Source organism: Myodes glareolus, chromosome 18 (assembly GCF_982192425.1).
Source record: "Myodes glareolus chromosome 18, mMyoGla1.1, whole genome shotgun sequence".
Classification (NCBI taxonomy): Eukaryota; Metazoa; Chordata; class Mammalia; order Rodentia; family Cricetidae; genus Myodes; species Myodes glareolus.
In genome coordinates this window covers 38,830,735-38,847,776 of record NC_142043.1, presented here as the reverse complement: position 1 = coordinate 38,847,776, position 17,042 = coordinate 38,830,735, and the positions used below count along the sequence as shown (strand labels likewise).

The 17,042-nt window shown below is 45.5% G+C and overlaps 1 protein-coding gene across 10 annotated transcripts in view; it reads right to left on the bottom strand.

The window, feature by feature from the left end:
* Il1r1 (interleukin 1 receptor type 1) overlaps window positions 1–17,042 on the bottom strand; it is a 67,899-nt gene that overhangs the window by 34,827 nt on the left and 16,030 nt on the right. For 3 of the 10 annotated variants that reach the window (XM_048430223.3, XM_087898101.1, XM_048430229.3), the window contains exon 1: window positions 1,525–1,800. The exons of 3 other annotated variants lie outside the window; for them this stretch is intronic. The gene's annotated coding sequence lies outside the window, so the exon portion shown is untranslated. Of the gene's footprint in view, window positions 1–1,524; window positions 1,801–4,087; window positions 4,170–17,042 lie in introns of those variants that run through there. 4 more of the 10 variants (XM_048430225.3, XM_048430231.3, XM_048430232.3 and 1 more) reach the window with 4 other exon arrangements.

Below are 17,042 nucleotides of genomic sequence, written 5' to 3'. Positions count from 1 at the left end.
AGATTCCAGGTACCTTCCCCCATCTCAATGAACATCATGTTTCCACCTAGCTTGGGAGTTAGTTGAGGGTGTGGATGTATACTATTAAATAGAATACAATGTGTAGAAGAAAATTAAGAAACTAGAAGGAATCAAAGGAGAGAGATAGCCGCAGCTGTTTGGAAAGTAGGAGGAGAGGTAGCACTTGCCCCCAGTACCAGGCTGATTCCTGTAGCTCTCAGCCATGGGGTTTCATGCAGTATATCCACCTCCCAGGAAGCCTGGCATCAAGCCAGAGTGACTCAGACACCAGTTCCAGTGACAGATGGACTTCGGCTCCTCTTTATCGTGGCTTGAGTAGCCCAGTTGACTAGATTCTGTTCCTCAGGGCCAAAAATGACAGGATCTGCCCATCTGGCGAACATCCCAAATAGGGCAAAGAGCTAGCGTTGGTAGGAAGAGGAGTCCCCCTGTCTTCCTGGGCAGCCTCTCTCACTCCCCTCCCACCCCAAGACACAGGGGTTTGAAGACCCAAGGGCACCAGTCCTTAAACAAAATAGCCTCCACCTAAGCTTCTGCTATAAAACGAGGTGATCCTGGCGGCTCACCCACAGGACTGCTGGGAGAATAAAGGGCAGTAAGGGGATAGGGCCCTATAAACTGTCAGGCACTGGGCATGTTTGTAAACAACGATCTACATTCCCCAGGATCAACCTGTCTGGAGAGAGGATTCATCCCACCACGTGGATTATGAAATTCACCTCTTGTCTAATTAAGACCTCCTTTCTAAGCCCACTATGTTAAGTAAAAATAATAAGAAAAGGGCAGCTCCACCGGCCCAAGAAATCCAATTAGGTCAAATCAAAATGCCCATCGTTTTATTAAGAATGAGCGCATGGTGGGGAGACAAGACAGCAGGGAGCCCATGCAGACCTGAAAAACACGTTTCTTCTCTGGGAGCACATTTAAATACCCTGTGGGAGTGGTCCTGAGGACCTCAGGGAGGGCATGCTGGGAGTCCAAACCAAAGCAACACCCAGGCCAGGGAGGCTGGGATGGATGCCAGGGGCTGGGGTCTCTGCTCCCAACTTAACACACATACCTCTAAGAGGTTTGTTAGTTAGTTACAAGTTAGTTACACTTGGCCAGATCTCAAAGCCTGGGAGCAATTTACACAGGGAGACTAGTTTACCTCGAACAAACCTGAAGTTGGGCAATTTAAATTATTTAAATAACCTTTACTCCTGCCTGTGATAGCGCTCTCTCTCTCTCTCTCTCTCGCTCTCTCTCTCTCTCTCTCTCTCTCTCTCTCTGTCTCTGTCTCTCCCTCCCTCCCTCCCTCTTTCTCTCTCTCTCTCTCTCACTCCTTCCCTCCCTCCCTCCCTCCCTCCCTCCCTCCCTCTCTCCCTCTCTTCCTCACCCCCCACAAAGAAGACTGAACTGTCATCACCTTTATCCTTCATCCACCGACAACGCTGACCGAGTAACTTAAGAAGGACATTTGCCTGGCCACCCCATCTCCCCAACTCTCCAGTTACCTCCTACCTGGGCTTGCCCGGGTGCCCCAGTGGGGGTGAGCAGGGAATCTAGCAGCTCCGAGCCAAATCCGCCCAGACCGGGAGCAACCGGAGCCCTGGGAGCCGCGCGAAGGGTGCTCCGGCGCCAGCACTCATGGGTCACATTCCTGCCGCTCTCGGGGGCAGGCGGGCACCCGCTGGTTTCCCGCCCTCTTAATCAGAGCCGCGCGCTCTCAGGCTGCTCCCGGGCGAGGGGCACGAGCTGTGTCCGCCTGAGAAGCACGCTGCTCCCACTCCTAGCCCGACCCGCGGGGGCGTGCTGCGGCCGGAGACTGCTGGCCGGCCCTGTTAAGCCGCAGGCGCGAACGAGCTGGCCTGGTGCCCATGCCCCGCCCTGGGAGCCGGAGAGGTTGGGCGTTCATATCCCTGATAGGCATCACAAAGTCTCAAGACCCCAGCCAAGCATCCCGGAGTCTCTACATCTCCCCCATCTCCACCCCGGAGTAGTCCACCCCAGGTTCTCCGCACCCCTGCCGAGCAAACAAGGGTCTTTGTATCCCTGCCGGGCATCGTAGAGCCCTTCTCCAGGTGTCCCGAGTCCAGGGAAGAATGTCTCCTCTGAGCAGCCTCGGTGTTCTTAGCAAAATTAGCTGGAATAACTCACCTCCACGTAGCAACCAACGTAGGCCACCTAAATAGGATCTGAGCGGGAGATCCCGAAACAAACAACAGTTCTGTGCTGGGCACAAATTCTGGAGCCTGACGCTGGGTGCCTCCATCTGGTTTTGAGAACCAAGTCACTAAGCTTGTGATACCTCGATTTCCTCTTTGGTTATAGAGGCGTGCAGCGGCCTTTTGTGGAGGGGTAGAGATTGAGTGAGCGCCGGCATAGCTGTGATACTGCAAAGACTTTATACTTTGCTGCATTACCGCTGAACAACACTTTGACTTGTCTTACCATAGCCCTGTTAATTCTAGCACTAAACTAGGCAAAAAAAAAAAAAAAAAAAATTCGTAACCAAAAGAAAAAAAAATCAAGAATAGCCAAGGTCGTAGGACTGATTGTTTCTTTCCTGGTCATAATGGGCCACCCTGCAATGCAGCAGCAAATAAACAATGATTGATTGATTTCTCCTTCTAGAGCACAGGGCCATTTCCTGCAGGTCTTCCAGGCAGGACAGGCCCTGGATTCCCTGCCGTATTCCCTTAAGCAGCTTTGGAAACTCAAGGTTGAAGTCACCTGGGGGCAGTTCTGACACGGGAGACACCATAAAGGAACAAAGCAGCAACAGTTTCTCATAGACCTCCCTGTGGCCTCGGAGTTTCTCATTTATCTGTTTCCGGAGGTTTGACCTGTTCCCTTTTCTGAGAGAAGCGGGCTCCAGTCTGCCAGTGATATGGTACTGGGTAAAGTCAGCAACTGTCCCGCCCGCCAGTCTTCCACAAAGGTGGTTCTGACAGCCTTGGTTACATTCACAACTGTAACCAGATTTGACCCCTCCCCTGGTCAGAAATGTCATGGCGCAATTACTGAAGGCTACCGGTGTCAGTAATGTTTACAACTTCCAGGTGACTGACTCCATTGCGCAGCCCCCATCGTGACGTGGGCAAACCAAGTTGTCCACTTCAAGGCTGTTTCAACAGAGGTGTCCCGTGGTAGTCTCCACCTCATTTCTTTTTTTAAAAACTACATTTTAACAACGCACAGTAATTATAGGTTAAACGTGACAATTGACACATACATAACAGTTTGATCATGTCTACCCCCAGTATCTTATAGTCTCCCTTCTATGGCCATGTTCTTTCTCTTTCATATCTCATTTATGAGAGGAAATATGATGTTTATCTTGTTTAGTCTACTTTAGATTCCTTAACACGATTATCAACAATTCCATGCATTTTCCTGAAAGTGTCTGATTTCATCCTGACTGTATTTAATTCTTTATATCTGAATAATACTTAATTTTCTGTATATGCACTTTCTTTATCCATTTATCTATTAAAAAGGTCCCAGGCCAATTCATAATTTGATTGTGGTGCAGCATCAAAGATGAATATTCATGTCAGTATCTGCATGCTGACTTAGACTCTTCAAGGGCCGGATCCAGGAGCGGTTGAGGAGGATCACATGGCAGTCCTATTACAGTCCTATTATAAGTGGTAGTTTAACGAATGCTAAAAATAGGTGTGTCTAACTCGAAATGATAGACTGTGGGTGTCACTTGGGGGTGGAGCACTGGCCTCGCACGTGACAGACCCTGGGTTTTATCCTGACTATCACACACAAAACAAAGAAATATATGAACCAGCAATATAAAAGCTTTATGTTGGTAAACATAAACTTGCCTTACTATCTATGCATTAATATACTGAAAGATCTTAAAGCAATTTACAAGTAGTAAAATTGATTTGTGCGCTAACGTAGAGATGAAATTCAAACTTCGTTCGCACTTGAGACGGTCTTGCTGTGTTATCTAGGGTGACCCTTGAAATCCTGAGTGGACTCGAGAGCCACCCTCCCCAACCTCCCGAGTAGCAGGGCGTGTACCATAAGAATTTCTTCTTTTTGCGTGGTGACCCATTCCCCCTACCTGTGCCTCTCCATGCAGGTGCAGCTCTCAATGCATACTCCAAGTGACAGGGTTCACACAGCTCTGCTCCTCACCTTCAGGTCTCACAGGTTTTACCCAAGACCTTGGTGCCGCCTCCTCCCTCAGACCTGTTGGATGCTTTCCCTCTGACCTTTGACCGCCTTTGACTCCCTTTCTCCAGACAGCTTATGATGTGTGGCCACTTTACGCAACCCTTCAGCTGGGAATGTGTAAGCACAGCCAGCCACTTTCACATCACCCTTGAGCATGCTCACGTGTGTCAGCCTAAGATCCACCACTAGCTCTGCTTTTGCACACTGTTAACAGCCCTAGGGGTCATCAAGCGTCATAGCAAAGTCTGGTGTCCAACATGGCCTGAGTCAAAGAGTGCATTCTACTATACCCCAGTGTTCAGTAAAGCATCCCCGAGTCCCCAGACCTTCCTAAGGGGCCAGGCCTGAAGAGCCAAAACCTGTTTTGTTGGAAAATGAGACTGGAAGGATTATCATGGGCTCAGCTACAGTTTGTAGAAAACTCAGGCTGACTTGTGGGTCAGAAACCCTCCCTGGAGATCAAGCAACCCTTAATCTCCCTCACTACCTCCAATGACTTCCAGTTAGAACACCATGAGGGGAAGAATTATGAGGAGTGTGTTGTTACTGGCAAGGACTCTGGGCCTTGAATCAGTAAATGCGAAACCGCTCTGAAGCAGTAATTTTTTACAATCACCATAAAGAATGAGAATTCATAAGAAACATATAGAGAAATGCACATGCATTTATAGACAGGGGAGCTTTGACAGGCAGGGCCTCTGTGGCGCTTAACTTGCTACACCTATTTTTGCTGCTTGTGGAACTTCCAGGAACCTCTCACAGAACCACAACACAGACCCGAAACCACTGTCCCAGATGTCCTTGAACAGCCCGGTCTTGTCACACATTTTCCATCAACCAACATCCAAACAGGCACTTCTGAACCCGTGTCTCAGCCCTGAAACATCTCAGTCCGAAGCAGTTCAGTGCTCCCCTCCCCCGCTTTCTCTAAGCAGTTTTCACAGACTCCTGAGATTGTCTTTCTACTTAACGCACTGAGATTGTCTTTCTAATTAACGCACTGTGATTTTTCTCTTTCAGCCCTTTACCAAGCAGAAAGCCGCAGGCAAACTGGAGGTGAAAGCCGACGTGATTGCGTAGCAGACATGGGGCGATGAACGATTTCTTTTTAACTTCCTTTGTAAGTAGAGCGGGGGAAGGACAGCTGTGACAAGCCAGTTGTTTGCTTCATTGCAGTTTGATCTTGCTCAATGAAGGCAAATAACTGGAAGAGCTTTGGGGCCTGGCGGGTGTCAATATATTAACAGAGACGCACGTCCATGTACTGCTGCACCTAGCAGAACCAGCTAAGCGGAGGGCACTCTCCTCCCAGCTTCCTGTCACCCTACTCTCCCTGCCCCTTTCTTCTTTACCCTCTCCTCCCCCACCCCCGCTTCTCTCAACATGTGTCTGTTCCATGATTGCTCAAACCTGAGAAACTCACAGCACCAATAACCGACATTTTGTGGCCCGGTAGGCTGTTTCCCATGATTCTCCCTGTTGCCCAGGAAACACCGACTGAAACCATTGGACTCAGTCACAGGACAGACAACAAGAGCGTGGCCCCCCAAGTCCCCTTTTATTTACTTTGTATGTGTTTATAATGAATATTGGTGTCCATGTGTGCAATATGGGGAGGGATGGCTTCTGTACATGTGTGTGCATGCGTGTTAGGGTCAGAGGGCAACCTCGAGTGTCGTGTCTCAAGCTCTGCTTTCCTGTCTCTGCCTCCTTAGCGTAGATATTACAAGTGTGCCAGTACCCCACACATGGCATTTCTCACTTGGGTTCTGAGGGTTGAACTCAGCCCTTGCGCTTGCCAGATAGACACCGCACTGACTCACTCTCTTCTCAGACTCCAAACTTACAGTGAAAGTGAGATCCCAAATGGCCTCACCATCTCTGTTCCTATAAACAGTCTTTAAGTTATGTCTATGTTCCTTTTCTCTTTGGGCATCTGTCAAGCCCACACTTGCATGTTGGAGTCTTTCACTTTGCTGATATTGTCTAAGCACAACTCAAATGTAATTTCTCTAAGTGGTCTTTCTTTAATTTGACCATTGCAGTCAGTTAAAGACAACTCTTTAACCTTGAGGAGCCGGACTGAATTGTTCCCCACTGAATATGTAAATGTGATACTTACTTAGCTTCCCTTGAATCTGGATTGACTTTCGTGAGTTACTCAGCCAATAGAAGGAAGTGGAAATGACTTCTGAGGGCCATCGAATAAAGTTATATAACTGGTGTTAGAGAAGGTATGGCGTGGAGTGGTGGTGAACCCCTGTACCACAGGGTACCCTCTGTAGCTCTGTGCAGTCAGAGGCAGGAAGATTGGGAGTCCGAGGCTACGTAGCAGGCTGCACATCAGCCTTCTTGAACTGCACAGCAAAGTCAAATGGAAGGAAGGGAAGGAAGAAAAGAGTGTTGGAGAAAAAGAAGAGAGGAAGAGGAGGAGAGGGAGAATGGGAAGGGAAGGGGAAGGAAAAGAGAGAGAAAGGAAACGAAGGGGAAAGGAGGGGAAAAGAGAAGAAGGAATGAAGAGGAAGGATAGGGAAAGGAAAGAGGAAAAGAAAGAAAAGAGGGAAAAGGAGTCTATCATGTTTTTCTTTCTTCCCTGTCTATGGAAGTCATAAGACTGGTACCTGAAAGGCTCAACAAAAGACAGTGATTTGTGGATGACTGGATACAGACTTCTAGAGAAGATCAAACCAGGTGTGATGGGGCAGACGATGCCAACAAGGACACTGTCAGGTGCCCTGTGCGCTTAGAAGCACAGGTCTGTCTGCCATTGCTACCACCTTACATATAGACTTACACATTTTGTTTCTGTATCATAGTCCATAAGCATTTCTGTATCATATTCTCTAGTTTTGATGTACAGGAAATAGCCTTGGAGAGTTGGGAAGACTTTCCAAATTGAAAATTATTGACTCCTCTTCAGTTTTCTATAAGAGTTCAGATAGAATTGATGGTATGTCTTCTTTAAGGGCCTGGTAGAACTGTTCTGTGTGGGATGGGTTGGTTTAAATACATTTCATACCTTGGATTTCTCTGTATATCTCTTAGAGAACGTGTAATACAGTTTAGTTAACTTTAGTGCTCACACACTCTAATTATAGCATTTGTGTTGATCTTTGACTGTCTCTGATTGATGTTTCCCTCTGGTTTGTGTATCTGGACATTTTTAGGTGGACACCCAACATCGTGAATGTTCTGGGCTTTGAATTCTTTTGCCTTCAGGATACAGTTGATTTCTTGAACATCGTTTCTTTGGGGCCTTGCTTTTAAGAAATTGGGTGGGAACATAGCAACCAATATTTGGTCTAAGACAGTTTCCTCATTGATTGCTGCTTCTGAGTCCTCTATAAAATGCCTTTGAATCCAGATATTTTATTGTCGTCTTGCAGCAATGGTGGTTGTTCCTGGACTCGTGTACTGTTTTATCAAATGTTCTTTTCCTGTACGGGGTAGCTGTCTCATGTGGCTATGGGTCAGTGCTCTGCTGAGTTCCTACACAGGACTCTGATGGTCTCCAAGATGCCTATTCTCTGCATCTGTTCCTTTGTGTTTGCTGCCACGGACCCCCTAAGCTCCATCTCATCAATCCAGAAGTTTGCTGAGCTCTGACTGAGTTTCTTTCCCTGTACTATGACTCATGTTGGTAAACAGAAATGGTCAAGGGCTCACTCAGTTGTTTCTTGACTCCTAGGATGATGGACCTTCACCACTGACATCTAGTATCTTAGAGCCCTGGCTTCATGTGCTCTCTCTTGTCACTTGGCTGTTTCTGGTAAGAAAATTGCTCCAGGCTCTCTTACTCAATCCTGACTGGAAGTAGAGACATGCCAACAGCTTCTAAGTTCATCAGTGAAACTAACTGGATTCTTCACCCCAGCAAAATATCTGAAAAGTGGACTTGAACTCTTCATAAAACATAAATCGATTGATTCTGGCCAAGACCAAGATTTTTGAGGAAAGAAGTTAACTGTGCATGCCACAGACAAGCATCCTGGCTGCTTTTGAATTTGAGAGACAAGCTGTGAGGCCCCGGCCAGGGAGGAAAGTCTCCCAAGATTGCCAGTGAAGATGGAAAAGAAAGAAAGACTGTAAGGAAACAATCAGAAAAAGAAGGAGAGAAAAGATGGGAACAGACTCTAATATACTCTTTTGATCTGGCAAATCCAAGAATTTTGAAAGATGAATCATAAACAATTGCCATTTGGAAGCAGATGACAAAGGAAGAAGCTGAGAGGGGATTCTGAGAGAATGGCTAAATCACTAAATGTCAGAACATGATAGAAAATCAATCCATGTGTCCTGAGACAGATGAACAGATAAAGAAAATGAACACAATGAGATCCTATTCAGCCCTAGGAAGAAGGAAGTCCTGCCAGTACAGCATCTTGTGTGGATGGAACTAGAGGGCACTGTAAAGTGAAACAGCAAAAGCAGAAAGACAAGCATTATAGGTTCTCGCTTAGATAGGAATAACTGATTTCCTGTTAGTAGAGAGCAGAATGTGTAGGGAAGGGTGGGAGGAGGGTGGTGTAGAAATGTTGTTTCATGAATATAAGAAAACAGGTAAGAGGAATGGGCTCTAATAATCTCTCGCATGTGGAGGTAACTATGATTGATAATAACTAATTGTACAATCCAAAAGAGCTAGCCGAGAGAACTGTGAACATTTTCAGAAGAAATGATGAAGGCCTGAGGTGAGAGAAACGTTGCTTTCTTACCCCTAAGTACAGACAATTGTCAGGTGTTGACTAAAAATCAATTTTACATTAGCAAAAAGAAAAGGATATTATATTTTAGTGATTCCTACAATGTCCCAAGAGCCACTCAGAGGGTCCTGAAGGTCACAAGTACTTTCTTAGAAGTTCAAAGAAGATTTTTATATACATGCTTTACGTACTCTCGTGGCATTCAGTCGAACTTCCTACAAGCTATGTAGCATGTAGCTTAAAGATAAAATACAGGTGCATGTTTTTAAATTTTTTGCTCTCTTGCATTAAGCTAGACATACAAGAATTTTCCAGAACAAGGTATATATTGTAAAGCAATGCTACTATTCTTAGTTTCAATTTGTTTTAAATTCACAATTATTTTGTAGGAGATACCACGTTTCTTACATTGACGGGCAGTTGGTTTATTGATGTTTTTAATGATCCACAGAATTTACTTTTAAAATTGCATAGTTTTTGTGTTTGATACCGTTAACATAAGTAGAATTAATCACACAGACAGAAGGCTTTCAACACTGCCAATACTTTTAAGAGTGTAAAGTGCCTCAGACAAAAGTTTGCTAATATCTCTGAATAGAGGTCACTGGTGAGATCTGGAAGGAATTTCTGAGGAAAAGGACAAAGAAATGGGGAGGGAATCTCCCTGGGACCCAGTTGCTCCACTTGTTCCTGCGGCTTTGGAATAATATCCTTGAAGAACACCATCCCTAATAAGCCTCTCCCATAGGGATGGGGTGTCACCGTTTTACTAAGGTTTTACTATCATTGGGTAGAAAAAGTCCCCTGCTCAATTCCCTCCTGAAAGGTATGCGGACTCACTCCGTCATCTGCGCTTTGCTTGACACACCTTTTGTGCGAGTTACTTTCCTCACTTCTGGAACCAAACACCTCACAGAAGCACTTGTGTGTGTGGAAGGGACGCAGACTTATTTGGGATGGCAGTTTCAGAGGAAATAGTCCACCACGGTGGGGAAGGCACGGTGGCTGATGTGGCTTGATTTACGGTGGCAGAAGGGGACTTCTAATATGGTGCTGAGTAGGAGGCAGAAGACTCATGACGCAACCAGAAGCAGATGGCATCCTCAAGGCCTACCCTGAGGATAGGTGACTTTCTCTCGGAAGGTAGGCTTCAGTCTCAAAGGTTCCCCCAACCTTCTAATACGTCATCACCATCAGCTGCGAACCAAATCTCCAGGCTCATGCGCCTATGGGGAAACGTTCATGTCCAAACCGGACACAGCTTTCTTACGCACCCATCTGGTCCATGCTCAGGAATCAATTGCATATGTAGGAAGAGGATGTGTAAGAACCAAGCACGTGTGTCTAACCACAAGGGAGGCACTGTCATAGGACAGCGGCTTTACTATCAAGGCTTTATCAGCAGCAACCGATGTCCCAAATGGGAGCAGGAACTTATCCAAGGATTACTCAGCGAATAGACTCGGGGAATGAGGTTTCAACTCACTGTCTAAAGTTGATGCCTCCTATCCACACTGCTGCATTTTCCTGGCCCGCTGTTGATCACTGCACAGGAGAAATGCATTAAGATTTGAGGGGGACTGCTTTCTAGATTCAGTGGAAGCATAGCATGGCGGTTACTGGCATAGACAATGGAGCCCAACAGCCTCAGATGGTACCCCACTCACATCCCAGTTCTACTAGGACTAGCTGTGGGCAGGAATCAAGTCACTTAATGTCTCTTGTATCTCAGAGATAGGTGATAGAGTCGTGTAGCAATCATGTGGTACTTAATGGCATTTCAGTTCCTGGCAGACCATTGGTACAAAGATGGTTCAGTGAAATCATAGGCCCTAGCGGCATGATAGCCATCTCAGTTGCATAAGTCTACGTTGTTCACACAATGACAAAAACTCTCTAAGGACATACTTCTCAGAACGCATCTCCATCACTAAGAAATGAGCAAGCTTGGTGGTAAGATTCGCAGTATTCCCAGGTTGCTGTAAGGACTAAGAAAGTTAACGTGTGAAAGAATTGACATTGCCAGGTGTACACCAGGAAGCAGGGACCATCTTGATCTTCATTACAGTGCTTTTATCCGAAGTTGTAGTGACTCGGGCTTTTTGACTTGAGAAAATAGAAACAACCTTATCTTCCCACTTATGCTAGAGACTTACTGAGAAGACTGCAGGGTCTTCGTGTCCCTGAAAGAGTTTTCCTGAATAATGGTTATGCAAATAAGTCACTATTGCTGGGACTTTCTTGGGTATGAACTCAGAGTGTGATGTCTTTTTGGAACAGGGAGTTTTCTGGTGGGGAAAAGAAGTGGCCAATGCTGCTAGCTGGAAGGCTAGAAGCCAGTCACCACAACCGATAAATTCCTCATTCGCCAAACATCACCCCAAACCACACTTCAAACGCAGGGCACTTGTCCATAAACACTCACATCTGAAATAATCAGATCTGATAGGTGAGAATAGCTCCACCTCTGTGAGATAAGGGCCCTGAGCTTGGTCCATTTGATGACGTAATAGGCATTGAAACCTGAATTCTCTTCAAGGTTAATACAAGATTAAAAAGCAAAGAGCAGCCTGCAACAAGAGATTTCACAACATTCTTTATGCAAACTTAGACATTTAGTTATGGCTGGGCCAAAGTGGTTCTCTTATTCCCTGGTTTTTCATTGTTAAAAAGTTTCAGCCAAACTTGAATCACTTCCTGTCTTAACAAGAGCAAGATGTCTTTCTTGTTCCTCCTACATTGTTAATGTCCAAATCACTACGGCTGAAGAAATCCCCCTCGCTTGTTGCCAAACACACATCCCAAAATATTAGGTGTCTGCTGTTGTTAAAAGTTACACATATGTATGAGCATGAACGTGCTTGCGCACAGACACAGTTCTGTATTACTGAAGTCCCTATGAATGCTTACTAGCACATGTCACCATTTCACATGACCTAGCTACCAAACTCCTTTCCCCACCCTCCTGGGACCATAAGTCCCATGAGGGTAGAGTTTGGGTCTTTTCATCCATTGTTGTATTAGTATTATATTAAATAAAACCTGAAAGCATATTCCACAGTGGTTGACTGGATAGATGGACTGCTTAATTCTGTCCATTTAAAGGCCCTGTGCCTGGTTTCAGTGTTTTCCAATCCCAGTGTATTCTTTTTAATGTTTTCTTTTGCTCCGTCTCAGTTCTTTCCTCTGACCACTTCCGGTTCTTCTGCCGTCTTTTCGTCTCCCTTTGTGTTCATGAACACTTAAGGGTTAATATTAGGCTTCTCACCTGCCTTTGAGGTGGGTGGGAGCAAACTTAGCCAAGAGCTCTTCAGAGTTTTGGAAACTGGAACAAGGTGCTTCTCAGGCCTAAGAGGGCCCCTGGGCATGACAGTGTACAGAGGAGAAAGAGATATCCTGAAGTCTAGGTTGTCAATCAAAGTCTAGGACCGATACTAGAACAGGCCTCCTGAGGTGTGCACAGCTTCTAAGAACAATTACATCAATGCAAGTCCAGCTTCTAGGAACAATCCCATCAATGCATGTCTGCATGCAGCCTAGCCAGAGAGTCACTGTATTGCCAGAGCCTGGGAAGAGTACACTGAGTACTGTCCACTGAGATTGTTTCCTTCAGACTCTAGAAAAGGGTGTTTTAGCATAGGTGTGGCCCCTGGGAGATGGCATACCACAGGCCCTCTTAAGTTTTGTTCATCTTTCTTTTCAAGAACGGGTAATCAGCACTTCCCCATGAGGTCTTACTTTTGCGTTGCTGTTGCTCATCACTGTGAGCCCTACTTCCCAAACCGTAGGAGGAATTAACCCAACCACATCGGCTGACATCTCAGCAGCAAGGGCCACAGTGGGTCAGGGAAGACCTGGTATTTTGTGCTCCTGTCTCTATTCCCCTTCTTATCTTTCCCTGTTCGTGCCACAATGGAGAGTCCCACTGACGAGTGTGACATCACTCTGAACAAATCTTCAAGACTGCCCATGACCCATGCTAGAAAAATTTTGCTTTACTCCCTTGGAAACTCAAGAAACAATCACAGAACTACCAAGGTTATCATGGGCCATACCCAAGGAGAAAGGAGACATTGTGTGTGTGTGTGTGTGTGTGTGTGTGTGTGTGTGTGTGTGTGTGTGTCAAAACAAATCCTAGCTAAGAGTACCTGCCGGTGCAGAAATTATAAAGGAAGATGTGCTTTTCCCACTAACACATTGTTCCAGGGAGAAGAAACACTGTGGCAAACAATCTGGGAGTTTTAGATGGATGTGTGGTAGCTAAGAAGAGCCTCCAGGAGTGTCACCCAGTTGCCAGCGTTGAGAGACATGAGGGAGACTTTCCCCAGCTTGGGGAACAGTATAGTGGCAGGTGAACATTTATTTGAATGATCTCACACAGTGGAGCCCTTCTTATTTCCCTCTTACCCCTTTCAATTCCTTCCTCTTTCTTCCCTCTTTCTCTCATAGCTCTATCAACTACTACAAAGTCCTCCAACACTCAGTCTTTGCTTTCTGTCAATGGAGAAAAGACCTCCATGGGACAGATTCCCATATGTCCTTAAGACTTCATTCACAGGCAGCCTTTTTAAATGGCCATGTTACATTTTCGTTTGTAGAGTATTATATTAACCTCATTCAGAATTATTTCCCTTAGCCCTTTCATCTACAGATCTAGTAGTAATAAAGCCTGTTCTTAATGTTAATATCTTATTAATATTTTGTTTTATCCAAATGTATTAAGCATGGGCCTCCAGGAGTATTTTATTTTGATAAGCTAAACATTTATAAGATATCTCAATTTGCTGCTGGAAGTACATATGTCAACTACTCTTACCACAAACAAAAACCGTGTTGTGTGCACTTGAAACTGAATAGAACAGAAGATGTTGTTCTGCTCTGAAGCCCAGCACTGAGTACAAGTCCACAATAGGTCAATAGCTGTAGCATGTACGTTGGAAAAGAGGATCAGGACCAATCTCGCTTACCTAGAACATATCTATTTCAAGAAGCAGCCTAATTTTAAAATTGCATAAATTAAAAGGAAGTCCTAAATGAGTTGAAATGAGGCACAAAAGTAGGTGGGCCTTTGCTAAAAGACAAATTTTGCATTCGGGCCAGCATGCTTGTTGCATGTGAGTGTAGAGTCTAAGGTTGATATTGGGTCTCTCCTGAATCTCTCTCCATCTTTACCTGTTGAGACGGGGTCGCTCACTGAATCTGAAGCTCATCAATTCAACTAGACTGACTGATCAGTCAGACTCAGGAATCCTTCTGTTTACACCTCCCTCCCCCAAAAAAGCTAGACTTACAGTCATGGATTGCCATGCCCAGAGTTTTAAAGTGGATTCTGGTGATCTGAACTCAGGTCCTTGTGCCTGCAAGGCAGGCACTTTATTGACTAACCAACGCTTCTAACTCCCCTCCCCAAGTATGCTTTTAAGCATCCCAAATTGGACTTTACACCTCAACAGCTATGGAAAAATATTAGGTTAACAGAGCACAAAGTGGGCCAGGAGGTCTGCCTCCCACAGAGCTATCCAGGAAGGTCCCTCCCAAGTCTGGCAGGAAAGACTCACAGACGGAGAGATAGAAAAAGAAGGCAAGAGCTCAGATCTCAAAGTAGATTCCCCACCTCCAGCAATGATTCCACCTCTCCTGAGAGGAGCCTGAGAGAATCCACCCCTCAGAGAATACAGACTCACTGAGACCTGCTACAACTGGTTTGCAACAGCGGCCACCCAACTAGGAGAGTTGCCCTCAGCAAGAAGAGATGCTGCCGAAGCTTCTGGACCACAGACAGGGCCCGAAGCTGCCAAGAGACTCTCAAGAGGCCTGGAGAGAGATCAGGAGACTTGAAGCCAGGGCTTAGGAAGGCCCATGGTTAGCTGGAGACCCAAACTCCTAGTGACATCAGATGTGCCAGGTCATATATCTAGTGGAAGAGAAATGTGGCTTTTGAATCGCCGTGGACCAAATAGGATGTAGGCAATATTTCACTGAAGCCAACTCCACAATCCCTGTGAGACTAGATGAATACTTAGCAAGAGAGCACCAAAAGGGGTAGCCCTGGGAGGCTGTTGAGCAGATGTGAGAACCCCTGCATTTGGCGAAACCCCTTGGCTTGAGCTAGACTTTTTGGAACTCATTTATTCTTATCCTTAAACAAGATATATTCGCCATGAAACATCTTCCTTGTGGCCATGATTCATATGAAGCAGTGTGCTTGTCTTTGAACTGTATTTGGAAACAAATCAGACAAAATCCCCACTTTGTGCAAGGTGCGGACAAATAACACATGGTCACCGGGATGGAGGAGAAATGACATAGTGAGCCAGAGAGCGAAGAGCTGAGTGTGGAAGAAAGCGAGAGTGTGCCTGGGGAACTCCAGCCTTGAGGGCAGGTGTCTAGTGTACCGGATCTAATCCCACCTCTTTTTCCCACCACTGCAGCCTCCCTCTGTGTGATGCTGAAGGCTAGACAAATAAACACTAAGTAGGTCTTCAAGAAACTGGCCGTTCACTGGGAATGTGCACTATGGGCCTCACCTGGGCAGGATGACATCCTCTCTCCCATCCACCAAGTATCTATCAAACGTCTAGTCAAATAAGTCCATTACCAAGCACTATATAATAACACATGCATCACACACTATACACACTCACAAAACACATACCACACACAACATACAAAACACGCTATACATGAAACATATACTATATATACTCACCAAACATATACTATACTTGCAACAGATGGACTACACAGAACCCATATTTTAGATTGCATACACTCATCAGATATAGAATATATACTGCACACACCGTACCAATGTACACAACATATTCATTTACACAACAGACTCATATTACATATACAAAACTCATGAGACACTTATGTTATACACTCAAAAGACAAACAGCAGACATACATACAGAATACACAATATTTCATTAGAGTACAAGCAATCTACACAGAACACATGCTTTGAAAACAACATACAATAGACACTTCCACAACACACACAAGAAATATACGCACCACATATACATTAACATAATGCATAAACAGTACACACCATAACCGCAACACCCACACACTCACACATATTCATACAACACATCCCTCAAAGGCTGTATATGAAAATACTTTCACTTTAAACACCACGAAGGAGTGTGGGTTGCTGTAGCCAGATGAAATTATTTGGTCAAATGCACAGGGCAGTAAATGAAAGATCTGATAGTCGGGGGAAGGCTTTGGGGTTGAGCTGTTCACACGGGCTGCCGCAGAACTCCCACACAGAGTAATGAGCACAAGGATGATTTATAGAAAGAAGAATGGGAATTAAGGCTGGGCACGGGGAGACAATGGGAGATGTGGGTCAGAGGGTACAAACTCGGCAACTGGATGAATTACTTTTCTCACAGCTATGACAAAATACCCAATAGCAACCAATTAAGGAACTATGTGTGGGTGATGGTTCTGGAGAGAGTTCAGCTCATTATGATGGGAAATGCAGGGCCATGTGGACAAGGAGCGAGAACAGGCCCAAAAGCAAGGGTTACACCAGTCTATCCGTTGCGTTGTTCAGTTGAACTGTTTGCTATGGAAACCAAACTGCTGTTTCTTTGAACTGCCCAGACTGAGAGAATACAGTCTGAGCAGTCATAAACTTCAAAGGCAAGCCTTTAATGACCTCCTTCAGCCAGGCAGGCCCTGCAAAGGCTTCTCTACCTTCAGATTAGCACTGCCAGTGCCAAGGGAATGGCTCAGTGGGTAAGGTACTTGCTGAACACGTGTGAGCGAGTAGCTGGGTTTAAATCCCCAGCACACAAGTAAAATCCACGTATGGAGTCATATGTCTATAACTGCAGTGTTTAAGGGCAGGAAGGTGAAGACAAGTTAAAACAAAGTGTTAGCCAACTGGTCTACCCCAGACGGGAAGCTCTAGGTTCAGTGAAAAACCATGTCTCAGAGACTAAAGCATAGAGTGGTAGGCGCAGTTACCCAACTTCCACCTCTGGCTTCTAACTGTGCATGCATGGGCGCACACATTCACCCCCCCACACATGTGCACACATATGCACCACACATATTCACCACACACACGCATACACACACTAAATATTAAAAAATGATAATTAGAGCCAGGTATGGTGG